Source organism: Macaca nemestrina, chromosome 10 (genome assembly GCF_043159975.1).
Source record: "Macaca nemestrina isolate mMacNem1 chromosome 10, mMacNem.hap1, whole genome shotgun sequence".
Taxonomy (NCBI): Eukaryota; Metazoa; Chordata; class Mammalia; order Primates; family Cercopithecidae; genus Macaca; species Macaca nemestrina.
The window spans coordinates 126,541,312-126,554,182 of NC_092134.1; the positions used below are offsets into that span (position 1 = coordinate 126,541,312).

The 12,871-nt window shown below is 35.3% G+C and overlaps 1 protein-coding gene across 2 annotated transcripts in view; it reads right to left on the reverse strand.

The window, feature by feature from the left end:
- Nucleotides 1–12,871, reverse strand: part of LOC105481666 (protein tyrosine phosphatase receptor type O) — a 273,785-nt gene that overhangs the window by 167,833 nt on the left and 93,081 nt on the right. The gene's annotated exons all lie outside the window — the stretch shown is intronic.

Genomic DNA, 12,871 nt, shown 5'->3' on the forward strand with positions numbered 1-12,871 from the left:
TTAGTCTAGATTCCAAAATTTTGCACAGTTTTTCTAATATTAATATTTTCCAAGGTAAAAAGCCAAATGTAAGATAATCACTTTGAAATTATCCAAATTTGTAGCAGTATAGAAAAACCATGAATTTGTTTTATCATGTTTTCATTTGCTTTGAAAATTGCATTCATATATAATTTGCTCTATAAAATAATAATTATTAGAACAATTGAAATTATAATGTTCTTTTAAAATAACAAGATTTGTCTTAGTTTGGCAATTTGGTTGCACACTTACTAAAATGTTTTAATTACGGAAGAAGATAATTGAATAGGGCTCCTTATGCGAAATTTTTGAAAAGCTAAAGAGAAAAAAATCAAATAATTCACATTTTGAAGGAAGATAATTATATGGTATAGTTTTCCAAAAGGTATAATTTTAAAGGCAAATTCTTCCCAGAGTTAGTGAAATAACTAGTTAATTCCTCCTGAGATGAAGATGGATGACCCTCACTATTCTCCTCTCTCAAACCCAGGTCCACTCTTTTTTTTTATTGAGAGGAGTCTCGCTCCATCTCCCAGGCTGGAGTGCAGTGCAGCGATCTGGGCTCACTGCAGGCTCCACCACGGGTTCACACCATTCTCCTGCCTCAGACTCCCCAGTACCTGGGACTACAGGCGCCCTCCGCCTCGCCCAGCTAATTTTTTGTATTTTTTTTAGTAGAGACGGGGTTTCACTGTGTTAGCCAGGATGGTCTCGATCTCCCGATCTCGTGATCCACCCGCCTTGGCCTCCCAAAGTGCTGGGATTACAGGCGTGAGCCACCGCGCCCGGCCCCCAGGTCCATTCTTTCAGGGACCAAAGGCAAAGTTGGGGTGGGACACACCTTTAATTTTTAGAATCTAACATGGTGGTGTCCAGGCAAATGTCCCTGATGGAAATATCCACTTTTTTAGTTGAAGACCAACTGGTTGTTCCTGGGACAAGCCCATATGCTACCCTTGCTTTAGGACAGCAAAGAGTAACCATTCTGTCTGTCCCCTGAGTGACTAGAAGTTCAAAAATTGATTACACATTTTTTATTGAGGTCAATATCAAAATACTGAATATAGTTTTTAGGCACTAATTACTATTTCCATATATTCTAAGAAAATTCTGTCTTTAACAAAGTCAAGTCCTTTTAGCATCATTTCAGAATTCAGTTTCAGAGTGATCCAAATATTTTAGTTAATTCATTCGTTCATTTACTTTTAATTGACAAATAAAAATTGTATATATTTATACTGTACAACATAATTTTTTGATATATGTCTATATTGTGGAATGGTTAAATCAAGCTAATTAACATTGCATTACCTCACACAGTTTTTTTGTGTGTGGTGGGAATACTTAGGATTTAAGAAATTTTTCAAGTACGCAATATATTGTTACTAAGCATCCATGATATACAATAGATCTCTTGAACTTATTCCTCCTGCCAAACTGAAATTTTGTATTCTTTGACTGACATCTCCCCAAATGGTTCAAATATTGATGCATAACAAAGATACACAGACACACCCACCACCACCATCTTTAAGAGATACTTGTCACATCTCATCCTTGCAGTAACATTTCAGATCCCTTCTGTATTCTCAATTTTTTCTTCCAGCTCTCCTCTTCCTTGACTTCTTAAGTCAAGGAAGAATTTGCCTGTTTAGTGCTTTAGAATCCCTCGGCTTCTATCACAGTACAAACTCCCAACAGAACCCTACCTTCTCACCCATCCTCCTCAGTCTCCATTGCTGCCTTCTGCCACCCTTCTTCTGCCTGCCTTTCATATTCAAGTCCTAGATTCTTGTCTTTTTTCAACTCTTTCCCTGCTATCTCTGTAGGGGCTCCTCTCTGAAACTGTGATTTAGTTACCAACTACCTATGTGCAAAAAACCTCTCAAATCTGTTTCTCTAAGCTTGCTATTTTTTCGGTGTTCCAGATTTGTATGTTTAAGTGCCTACCTGAAATGCCTACTTGAACATCAGAAAGGCACTGCAAACTCAAGGCTCTTAAATCAAACTAAAAATCAACATCTTGCCCCTAATTGATTATTTGATATTTCTCTTTTTCAGAAAATAAATGGTCCACCATCCATCCATTTGTACAATCTGGAAATGTGGGAATCACCTTCAACTCCTCTTTTCCCTTCATTCTTTCTTATCTAAATTATCATCAGGTCTTACTGTTTTTAATCTCTTGAATATCTCTTGATTCTGTCCACATTGCTCTCTCTCCCACCTTGCCTGAACTCCTAGCATAGTCTCCTCTTACACTCATCCAGTTGTTTTCTACATTGCATTCAGAACATTTTTTCGATGTATAAAACAGGTCATGTTGCTCTCTGCCTCAAACCCTTTAATGACACAAATAACTGTATGTGGCCTGCATTTGATTCTACATTATTTTAACCTTGAGAACCTTTCTAGTCTCATTTTCTCCTGCTTTCCCCCTTATTTGCTGTACTCCAGCCATAAAGATCTTTCAGTTTCTTAACTGGATTATTATTCCTTTCACTGTGAGATTTGTGTATATACTGTCTTCTTTGATATTCCCACTCTAGCCTCTCCTTTGCATATTCCCATTCATCCTTTGGATTTGAGTACATGTATCATGTCCTCAGGAAAGCCTTCTTAGATCATCATCATCCTTCCCTGGCTTGGCAAAGTCCTTCTGTGAAACATTCTCAGAACATGTGATAATTTCCCTCTTCACAGTCTCTTAGCTTTCATTAATATTCAAATATGTTTCATTAGGTCTTGAATCCCCACCTTTCCCGTTAGCCTAAAACCCTACGAGCACAGAGACCAAGTGTGTCATTCTCAACATTTTAATCTCAAGCCCTAGCACAGTGCTTCATACATGATAAGCACTCACGGATGTCTTTGGAATGGATGAATATGAGCTTCACGAGATTCAACAAACACTGCCCTGTTCAAATGGTGTGGCAAATACTCTTCATTGTCTTCCATATCCAATTTCTACAATAATTATGATTTTTAGTAGGCACAGGAATGCTGAGGAGTAATTATCAGCTTTTGTATTTATTAGTTTTCCTTGTAGCTAGATCTGGTTATGTGACCAGTTCCTAGACACCGGGATGCAGGAAGAAAGTAAAACTTTTAGAAAGTGTTCCTAAAGGAAAGGAGTGCACTTTTTGGCAATCATCTGCTCCTTCTTGCTGGCTGGAATGTGAATGGAACTGCTGAAATTCCAGCATTTGTCTTAGACCATGGGCTGACCCGAACATGGAATTCCTGCATGGAGAGGCTGCAAGACAGAACGAACCCAAGTTCCTGGCACCAAGGAGCACCATTCCAGGCTTGGATGACCACTTCAATTATGTAGGTAAGATATAAATTCTATCTTATTTGAAACAGTAATATTTTGTGTTTTCTGTCACTTTAAGTTAAACCTAAATCTAATTATAAGTTTCCATCTTTAGAGTCCTTGATTATAAAAAAAATCCTTTTTTATTAAATAATTTTAACTTACAGAAACATTGCAAGCACAATACAAAGTACTCTGGGGTACTCTTATAAGAAACTCAATTATGTCACACTAAAGCTGTATACTTTCAATTTTGACCACTAATCCTTCCTAATTTTAATATCAAAATAAGAACATGTATTCTACTCCCACAAATGAAAAATAACACCATGCATGACCTCTATGCTTTCCCTTGCTTTTTGCAGACAATTGTGAACAGACAGAGAGAATGCTAAGTATCATTATGTTATCTCAGGTATCAAACACCCTTGCAACCAAATTATTTGTCGTAATGGCTCTGAATGAAGTTCTGAAAACAGTGATGCTATTGTCTTTGAATTTTACCTCATCCTTTGCCAAAGCACTTGATCTTAAAAGTACCACCCAGATGGGCACTTGCTTTGGCAATCCTGAAAGTGCCCCTGCTTTTCTGGTTCTTCCTGCTTGCATAATAAGAAAAGGAAAACCAGACCCACACGTTTCTCTCTCCTGTTCAGGGAAGAAGCATATTGCAAAATCATCCTTTCATAACTATTGTTAAAACCACTTTAGTTACCTACATTGATAAACCAATACTTCATTTATAAATATTAATAACATAATAAGAATGGAAATCAAGATTCACCAGATATTTGAGGAAAATCATCCAATATGTTTATGTAAAAGGAGAAAGTTGATCAATCTTAGAGGAACTCACAATAATGTTAAAACAGAAAAGAACTCAAAAGTCATAGAGCAAGAACAAATTGCTATGAAAAAGAAATAACCTAAGATCAAGAAAAAAGATTTTTGAAATTAAAACCATGATAGACAAAATTTAACATTTTAGTGAAGGTCTAATAATAAAATTATCAGACCTAATAAATTTATACATGTAAAGTTAATATATTTTAAAAATTCTTAATTTAAAATTAATATTATCACAAATAGTTTTTATAAGTACATATCCATAATGAGACAATATAATTAAAATGTGTAAACTTTGCTAAAGAAGAGATAAAGTTAACAATTTTCATAGATATGACTAAGAAAAATTCCCAAGACAGCTAATTGAAAAACCACTGGAATTAATAAAATAATTTAATATTGCAATTATATACAAGACAGACATGTAAACATTAATAGCTTTTCTATATATCAGCAAGATACAATTAGAAATTTTAATGGAATTTGACATCTCATTAAAAGTAGAAATTTTAAATAAATTTATTAGGCATACGTATTAAAATTAATGTGGGTGAAGATAAACTCCCAAAACTTGAGGCATAAAAGCCAAAAATATATACATTTAATAGAAAAGTTACGAGACATAGGGAATAGATGAAGAATTTCCAATATCTGTTTTTCCAGATGAAAAGAACAGAGAATAAAGGAGGAAAAGAAACGGCCTAATTTTTTTTGTCTTATTCTAGCATGTGAGCATCTAAGAGCCTAAGACATACTCTCAAATTATAAACAGCTTGTCTGGGAGTTAAATGTAAGACCACATTCAATATACGCAATGATTTTAAGAACCAGTTTTCTGACCTGCTACACTGTGTCAAAGAAGTAACTGAAAAACATTGGTCTGATCTGAAAAAGGACTTTATTTTAAAACAGCCCATTGACTACCAAACAGTAATAACAATAATTAATAATAATAATAATATAACAACAGTCAATACCCCATTAGAATTATCAGATTGGGCAAATAAGAATGCATACAGCTGGGAAATAGTTTTTATTTGTTATTTATCTGAACTTTAATTTAACTGAGTGTCTGGTATTTTATCTGGAAAACCTAACTCCAAATCTACACACATTTAGGTGAAATTTGGATAAAATCTTTGAATTTCAAGAATGAAGAGAATTTTAAAAACCAAGGAACGGAGTGGATAATTCTAAGGTAGCACAATGGAGTAACTCTCAGATTGGTCTCAGACTTCCCTAAAACACAGGATACTATGTTTGGAAAGATGCTAGAAAGTTCTGAGACAAAGGATTGAGAATCTAAAGCAGCCAAAGTGTCATTTAAATGTGAAAATGGAATAACTAGTCTAGGAATAAAAATCAAACTACTGTGTAAGAACAATCTAACTGGTGAAATATACAAAGAATTTCAATTAAAACCAGGAACTAGAAAATTAAGAATATTATCACGAATAGTTTCATTATAAGTACCTACCCACAATGAGACAATATAATTAAAAAGTGTAAACATTGCAAAAGAAGAGATAAAGCTAACAATTTTCATGGATATGACTAAGAAAAATTCCAAGATAACTAATTGAAAAATGGCTAGAATTAATAAGATAATTTAATATAGCAATTATACACAAGAAAGACATGCAAATATTAATAGTTTTTCTATACATCAGCAGGATCCAATTAGAAATTTTAATGGAATTTGAAATCTCATTAAAAGTGGAAAACAATGATAAAATACTTAGAAATAAGCTTACCAAACACCGTGTAAGACTTAAGAAAAAAACTAAAAATGTGGTGAAATACAAGAAAGACCTTAATAAATGAAAAGACACCCCATATTCTAGTATGAAAAAGTTAATCATTTTGACAATATCAGTTTTCTTCAAATTAATGTTATGAGTTTATTGCATCCCAAGTCAACATTTAACCCCCTCCACCAAAACAAACCAACTTTATAAAATGTATGACACTAATTCTATATATTTATTTGGAGGAGTTTATAAATAAATGAGAACAGTGATAAATATTTTTTAAAAAGGGAACACTTAAACATCAGTTTCAATGCTAAAACGTAATAGTAATTAGAACAATGTATGGTATTAGTGAAGGAATGAACAAATTGAACAGTGAAATATAATTAAAAAGTTATAAAGAAATGCATGCATATATGAAAATCTATTTTACAATAAGGAATTTATCATTTCAAATAAATGAGAGAAACAGTGGTGACTGCAATAAATAATATAATATTTGAGAAGGTTTCTAACTCAAATTGTGCAGAAGAATACATTGCAGATTGATTAAAGTTCTAAACCCAAAAGTCACAGATCTATAAAATTATTAGAAGAATGTCTAGGAGGTTATTTTATAATCTGAGCTGGGCAAGGCCTTCTTTAATAAGATGTAAAATACAAGTACCATAAAGGAACAGAAGACAAATTTGAAAGAAAACAGCTTAGCGGAGGCTCAAAGCAGGGCTTTAAAGCATTCCCTGGCCTCACACCTACCACACTGAGGCCTTGGGAAGTTATGTGGCCTTCAAGATGTGGCTCAGTTTTCTTACCTGTAACGTAAGCATGTTAATACCTTCCCCACAGGGTTGTTATGAAGATTAAATGTGTTAACATTTGTGAAGAACATTAGGACAAAACCTGGCACATAATAAGTATTTGTTAGCTAAACTTATAAAATAAATCTTGTGTATGGGATAAAATCATAGACAAAAATTAAAAAACTAGCAAAGTACTATGGAAGTATGAGCATAACAAAAATGACAAAGGATGACTACTCATATTTATAAAGAGCTTCTACAAGTTAAAATGCAAACAATAACAAGTATGTGAAAGGTGTAAACAGGTAAATCAAAGATTATTGAAATCCAAGAGGCAGTCTGACTGTAGTCTCTGACAATTGGGAAAACACAAATTTAAACAGTGCTGAAATAACTGCAGCTTTAAGAAGAAAGCACTTGATGCCTAAGGAAGGCATCTCTCCCTCCCAGATGAGATGGGAGCCATCCTCCCATCTGACTTCATGACCTGCGCAGTTGGGCCCAACTAACCTTCACCATTTTCACTTGGGCCACGTTGACCTGACAATCAGTCCTTAAACACTCTGCACACTTGCTGAAAATCTATTGACGTCTCCTCTGCCTGAGATGGCCTGCTCCCCTTTCTTCATCTGGGAATATTCTCTTGCCGTTTTAAGACTCAGCTCAGATGTTTTTCTTCTAGGATACCTTCATAACCTTATCAGAAGAAATAAGGTGGTGGCGGGCGCCTGTACTCCCAGCTACTCGGGAGGCTGAGGCAGGAGAATGGCATGAACCCGGGAGGCGGGGCTTGCAGTGAGCTGAGATCTGGCCACTGCACTCCAGCCTGGGCAACAGAGCTAGACTGTGTCTCAAAAAAAAAAAAAAAAAAAAAAAAAAAAAGAAATAAGGTGACCCTCTTTCATGCACCCATTATTTTTTTGTGTATACATCAGCTATGGAGCTCACCATCTCCTGATTCATTTAATCATTCTGTGTGCACTTCTCCCAAGACATTGTAAGCTTCTAAAGGATCCAGGCCATCGCTAGTATATTTCTCTAGGACTGGCACATAGCAGAGACCTAATAAATCTTTGTAAATAAAGAGTGAATATTTATTTAAAAATTTTTCCTGCTTTATTTTCATGAATAACTATAAATTGATTCCATGGTAGTTAATAGATCCATTCCTGCTTAAAATATGAGCAACACAACGTTTTCAAATATTAAAAAAAAAAATGGAATACCAATCAAATGCCATTAACAAAACTTCCATCTTTATACTCCAATGGAAAAGGCTCTTCAAAAAACTTGTCAAATGTGTGAATTTTGATGTTCTATAAATATATGATTTAAAATAGAATACACTCTCTGTAAATAAATAAGATTAGACGTCACTGAAAAGATAATACTTATGCTACACTTCATATTCTTGCAACATTTATTTGAGAATATTCAGTTATAACTTAAAATGCCAGAAGATGCTGATAATTGGAAATGCTGTCCAGCAAAGTCAGGGATGCTTCTCCTTGCAGGCTGCTTGTCCTATTAGCCTGACATATTTTAAAAGGCTAATGAATTTTATTCTGATGACCAGACTCTCCTCTAACTTGTGCCCTTAAATTCTTGGCTGGAGAAACAATGAAAGTTAAAGGACAGGATGGCGTTACAATAAGTTCTTCCCGTTGCATCATCTCTCATCATCAGTATTCATGGCATGGACTCTGAGTCATCTAAGTGGAGTAGGGAAGTAATTAGGATATTGACAGGCAAAAGTGATGGCTAGAAATGAACCTGTGATTATCCTACTACTTGTATTTCTTAGCATCATGTTGAAAGAAAAGAAGGAACTCTAAAACCAAGTAAACCTGAAACGTCATTGCGCAAATGTAAAAACAAAAAAATTTCTAGGTTCTCCAAATTATGTTATGGATGTGAATAAATCAAAATGTTGGCATTCATCTTAAAGCTTAAGTCATTAGTAACATTGGGTTTATGTAAAGAATGGTGACTAATATCTGATTATCACAAAATATGTAAGTGCATAGAACTTTCTAGCTTTTTTTTTTCAAACTGGTCTAATACTGTTTTACCACTGTAACCCACCTCAATTTACACTTCTGTGAGAAATAAACTATAATTAAATATGGAAAATATTTGTGATTGCAAACTATTTTATATTTTACTAGTTTATTTCTTCCATCTTAACACTTTGCAAAAACATTTAAAGATAAGTAATGGTCTAATTTCACAAGATTGGTGAATTGTAAAAACTCCAAGAAACCGCAGAGAGTCTTTCTCCAGCCATCTTGTTTTATAGAAGAAGAATCTGAAGACCAGGAAGGGTAAGGAATTTATGAGAGGTTCACAGCCATTAGTGAGAAGTAGATCAGGGCTCAGTGCTCCTCTCTTTCAGCCTGGGGTACTTTCCACTGGTTGGCCCTGTCTTCTTCCCAGTTTTTGCTTCAATTTCTCTAAAGTACTTCTCTCTTGGAATGTAAAATATTTTCTCTTTCTCACTTTCTCCTCAAAAAGTTAAACAAACACACAAACTCCCTTTGCATATCCACATGATCGTAACTTTTTTTTTTTTTTTTTTTTGAGACGGAGTCTGGCTCTGTCACCCAGGCTGGAGTGCAGTGGCGCGATCTCTGCTCACTGCAATTTCTGCCTTCCGGGTTCACACGGTTCTCCTGCCTCAGCCTCCCGAGTAGCTGGGATTACAGGCGCCCGCCACCTCGCCCGGCTAATTTTGTTTTTGTGTTTTTAGTAGAGACGGGGTTTCACCATGTTAGCCAGGATGGTCTGGATCTCCTGACCTTGTGATCTGCCCGCCTCAGCCTCCCACAGTGCTGGGATTACAGGTGTGAGCCACCACGCCTGGCCATGATCGTAACTTTTTAAAATTTAGAGAGAGAGGATGTACAATAAAATACACACATAGAAATTCATAGATGTGACAATCTCATTATTATCCGGAGGAGAAATGGTCTTTGGTTTACGTGACATGGGTCTCACATCTTTAATCCATTTCTTCTGCTAAAGTACTCAATGCTTTGTGCTTCCTTTGCTAAATCAGCAAATATTTACCCTTTTCAAAATATTTAATATCTTATTGCTCAACTTCTTCTTTATTATAGCAAACATTTCCTACATATGCAAAGGACATTGGAATTAGCCACCAATAAGATGAGCCTGAAAACCCGGGCTCATGTTTCTACCCGGTCGCTTTGTAGCACGTGGTTTATACAAGTCCCTCATCTATCTAAACCCTAATTTCCTCTGTGAAAAATGAGAACCCTACTATCTGGAGGAATAGAAAAAATGTATTTTGTCCAAACTTTTCTAACGTCAAAACTGCCAAATAATTGGCAGTTACTGGGTTCTACCTACTACATAAAACATTAGGCCCAAAGTTGGCCCTCAATTATGGATGATTTTTATAACTCTTTTTCAAGCCTTTTTGTGATTTTATTCATCCTAAAGCCATTTTTTGTACCAAGCCATCACTTTAGTATTTATGTAGTGGTTACCATGTGTAAGCTTTTACAATTGCCTCAAATGCCCTGAAACAATTAGTAAAAGCAAACAAAAAACCCGGTTAAAACCCTTTCGTACAATTATGATGTCTTCTTTCCCTTTGCAATCACATTAGACAGAGGTAAGGATGAATTACAACCAAAAAGTTGGCAAATCTGAAATCTTCAGTTTGGCAAAATCCAATCCTACTCCCTGAGGCAAGTTCTTTTGGAATTGCTGCAAAGTTTCATTTAGCAATTCCATGGCAGAGGAAGTATCTTAAATGAAATCACTCTTTTTTGTTTTCTTTAAATGGGCGAGCTTCATATTTGTTTTATTTCGTTGTTCTCTTATAACCAGATAATAATAGATAAAATTTTAAAAATTCTTTTCATGTATCAGGTATCGCTCTAAGCATGTCATGCCTATAAGATAGGTGCTAATCCTGTCACACCTTAAAAATGAAGAACTGAAGCAGAGAAAGCAAGTAACTTGCCCGAGATCACAGAGCTAGTTAAAGCCACTCCAGAATTTAACAATCTGATGTTTAAACTTTGCAAACTCTCTGCTTCACCCTAGGTGTCACAGGGCTTTAAAAATAAGGTTCCTTTAATAATGATAAGTAATATCGTAAATTAGTGGAAATGAGAAATAGACACAGACTCCAAAATAAACACTCTGATACCATTGTGATACAGAATAATACATTCTTTTATTTTTGCTTTCTTCTTCTCTACCTGACCTGTCAGTGAAGTAACAACCTGCTGGCAAATTAAACCTGGCCGTGCATAGGTTTCTGAGACACCTCTCTAGGATCACAGCATTTGGTACTTACTGCTATTCTGGCACTAGTTGTACTATATCTATTTTAAGGTCAACATTTGTTTAACGTCTTATTTTGTTATATGAGCCCTTCCTACTCCCCCGTCCTTAACTCTCTCCCTTTTCTCTTTTTCACTTTCCTCTCTCTCTTTAAAAAGTACATTTATTGCACTATCACCATGTTCTAGCCAGTGAGCTACAGCTTAAATGAATTAAATATCACAACAACTGCTTTCAAGGATTTACAGCCCAGAAGGAAAGATAGGAAAATAAATAAGTTCAATTAAATATCCTATTTAGACGTATTTACAAGATAGGGATGTAAAAGGTACTGTGGTTCTATGTAGAAAGTCATCATTGTTTCGAGAAGCGTTTAAAGGGAAACTGATGATAATGTCTGGAATTTGCTTTAAAATACTACACTAATGAAAAACAGACCAAAGAGAAATAGATAAATAAACAATAATGGCAAAATTTGATAATTGCTAAAGCTGGGTGTTCAGTATATGGATACCATTGTCTCTAATTTTGCATATATTTGAAATTTTTTATTAAAGTGTTTAAAAAGAACATCAGTAGCAGCCGCATAGTTAACATTTATTGCATACTTACTATGTGGTAGACACTAAGTGCTTTCTCTGTACTAACTCATTCAACTCTTACAAACACCCTGTGAGGTAGAAACTATTATTGTACCCATTTTGCAGGTAAGAAAACTGACCCAGAGGGGAGGGCCCGTTAACTTGACCAAATTCACAGAACAATAAGTACTGAAAGACAGGCAGTATGATGGCAAGTTTTACTCATTTAACCACCATGTTATATTGTCTCTGCAGTGTAATTATAATAACGTGTTATATAATGATGGCTATTTACTACTTTCAGGCATGGTGCTAAATAATTTACGTATAGTATTTCATCTAATCACTGCAAAAATAAGAGGACTTAAGTCTTAAGGAGCCATTCAGTGGTGGCATGGATTGGTCAGGAAATGCAGTAAAACAGGAAGGAAGAGGCGCCTGAGTGGAGTTTCCACAAATGAATGGCTCTGTTTCAGGGTGAAAAGGGTGTGGTCTCATTCTAGGCAGTGGGAGAATCGTGGTACAATGCACAGAGGTGAGATGCATTCACACACTGGTGGTAGCAATGGTGGAGGATTAGGTATGAAGTGGCTGGCACAAGAGTGGAACCAGGTTGAATAATCAGGCAGAACCAGGATTTAGAAGTTCTCATGACGTGCTAAGGAATGAGGGCACTGCCCCGTAAGTTATGAAACAGGCAATATCAGACTTAAATTTTAAAAAGGCACCCAGGGAGTCCTGAAGAATATGAGTCAGAGGGGACACTCTTATATGTAACTAACTCAATTGGTTTGTTGAATGGATGTTTTGAATGTACATCTAGTGATCTTGACAAATTCTGTCTAATGTTGGATTACCTCTGTTTTCTCTGGGGAAAAAACAAACAAACAAACATCAAATAACTAGCTTTGACGTTTTCTTCTGCTCTTTCTCATGTACACAGTGCCTACTGAAATGCTACACTCTCGAAGGGCATCAACAAGTAAATGCGTTGCATAAATTAATTTTCTTGCTGTAGCTTGTTTATTAATGAGAAGAAAAGTTCCCTGTAGGTCATACTTGGAGGACATCATTATCCTGTGGCCTGGATGGCTTGAAATTCACCTGAACTGTTAAAAAACATGATTTTGTTTTACCTTCAGTTAAGTATTTAGCTATACTTCTTATGCGTAATGAATTTTTTTTTTTTCCCAAGAATCTTGGAAAAGAAGGGAAGCAATCTGAATTGCTTTATCT